This window comes from Gobio gobio (genome assembly GCF_949357685.1).
Source record: "Gobio gobio genome assembly, chromosome: 8".
Classification (NCBI taxonomy): Eukaryota; Metazoa; Chordata; class Actinopteri; order Cypriniformes; family Gobionidae; genus Gobio; species Gobio gobio.
This window is the reverse complement of record NC_137114.1, coordinates 54,735,665-54,738,164: the sequence shown is the minus strand read 5'-3', so window position 1 is coordinate 54,738,164 and position 2,500 is coordinate 54,735,665. Positions and strand designations below refer to the sequence as shown.

The window sequence follows — 2,500 nt, the reverse complement described above, 5'->3', positions numbered from 1 at the left end:
CATTTAAACTTCATCTGATCTAAGACTGGAGATTGCATCGGACTAAAGTAAGAGAGTGAAAGCTAAAAGACTGTTCTGAGGTCAGTTGCTATATCTTTTCAGACTGATCCGACTTACGATTTTCCTAAAAATGCCGATCAAAACTCAGAGAAATCCCATAGACTTTCACTAAAAATTAGACTTGCCGCATAATCAAGGATTTTTGCCCGCAACAATCACAAAAACAAGCCGCATTTTTCTGGAAGGACTGATAAGACAGGGGTAGTTTACACTTTCGCGTAGTCATGGCGCTCAAGTTTTTAGATACACTGAACTGAGTCATTTGTTTCGGGAGAAGAGATAAAAGCCCGCCCACACTGACAATTGATTGGTTGACTGATCAATTTGTGGGAGACTCCTGGAACTTACTACACACACACACACACACACAAACAAACAGTCACACACACAAACACACACACACACACACACACACACACAAACAAACACACACACACACACACACACACACACACACGCACACACAAGTCAACTTTATTTATATAGCGCTTTTAACAATGTAGATTGTTTCAAAGCAGCTTTACAGTGTTAAACAGGAAAATAATGCAGCATAATTTTATTCAGCTGTATAGCCATTCTGGAAAAATTTCAAGTATCATACAGTGACAGTGTGGGCTTTAGATCAATAATTTGATCAGTAATTTAGTTTAAATGGTTAATTTAGTTTATTATTTAGATGTATTTCGATGTTTAGTTGAAAAATTTAGTGTCCCCAACTGAGCACGCCAAGCCAGAGGCAACAGTGGCAAGGAAACCAAAACCCCATTAGGTGACCTAATGGAGAAAAATAAACCTTGGGAGAAACCAGGCTCAGTCGGGGTGCCAGTTCTCCTCTGGCCAATTAACAAACAGCGTATTATTATTATTATTCTGGCAGTTTTACAGCTCGGAGGTCATAATAGATCAGAATATTCGAGGGACCGGGGGCAACATGCTGGAGACGGGTTTATTGAGGATGATGTTGATTAAATAATTATTAAAGTGCAATATTCGAACAATCGGAGTCAACACGCCGGAGACGGGTTTATTGAGATGCCGTGTCGATGAGGCAGTTGCAGGGGGAGTCTAATCACGGTCTCTCAGACACTTCGGGGTCCTGTGTTGGTCTTCTCTGGGCGCAGGTCCACCATCTGATCTGGATACGGCCCGGATCCAGCTGACTGCAGTAAACCTCGGGATAAAACAGAGAGACTATCATTAGCGTAGATGCCATTCTTCTGATGATGTAACGAGTACATCAGGTGTTATGGGAAGTGTTCCCGGTTCCGGCTGACCTAGTTAATGCAGCCTAACAATCATTTCAAAGAAAAAGTGTTTTATGTGTATGCCACAGTAAAGAGATGTTTTTTTAGTCTAGATTTAAACTGACAGAGTGTGTCTGCTTCCCGAACAATGTTAGGAAGACTGTTCCAGAGTTTAGGTGCTAAATAGGAAAACGATCGACCGCCTGCAGTTGATTTGGATATTCTCGGTATGATCAACTGGCCAGAATTTTGAGAGCGCAGTAGACGTGATGGAGTATAATATGTTAAGAGCTCGCTCAAGTATTGGGGAGCTAAACCATTTAGTGCTTTGTAAGTAATAAGTAAGATTTTAAAATTTATGCGATGTTTAATAGGCAGCCAGTGCAGTGTTGACAGAACTGGGCTAATATGGTCATACTTCCTGGTTCTAGTAAGAACTCGAGCTGCTGCGTTTTGGACCAGCTGGAGTTTATTTATTAAGCGAGCAGGGCAACCACCCAGTAGAGCATTACAATAATCTAACCTTGAGGTCATGAACGCATGAACTAACTGTTCAGCATTTTGCATTGAGAGCATGTGCCGTAATTTAGATATATTTTTAAGATGGTAGAAAGCAGTTTTACAGATGCTAGAAACGTGGCTTTCAAACGAAAGATTGGTATCAAAGAGCACACCCAGGTTCCTCACTGACGACGAGGACTTGACAGAACAGCCATCAAGTGTTAGACAGTATTCTAGGTTACTACTTGTGGAGCTTTTTTGTCCAATAATTAAAAATTCAGTTTTTTCTGAATTGAGTTGCAGGAAATTACCAGTCATCCAATGTTTTATATCAGCTATGCATTCCGTTAATCTTGTGAATTGGTAAGTTTCTTTAGGGCGTGAAGAAATATAGAGCTGAGTATCGTCAGCATAACAATGAAAACTAACGCCATGCTTCCTAATGATATCTCCCAGTGGTAGCATGTACAGGGTGAAGAGTAGCGGTCCTAGCACTGAGCCTTGTGGTACTCCATACTGAACTTGCGATCGGTGTGACATATCTTCATTTACTACTACAAACTGATAACGGTCGCATAGGTATGATTTAAACCATGATAATGCAATTCCACTAATGCCTACATAATTTTCGAGTCTATTCAAAAGAATGTTGTGGTCGATAGTATCAAATGCAGCGCTAAGATCGAGTAACACTA

General features: G+C 40.7%; 1 protein-coding gene across 1 annotated transcript in view; it reads left to right on the top strand.

Moving 5' to 3' along the window:
• LOC307130034 (uncharacterized protein) overlaps positions 1-2,500 on the top strand; it is a 176,097-nt gene that overhangs the window by 121,392 nt on the left and 52,205 nt on the right. The window lies entirely within an intron of this gene.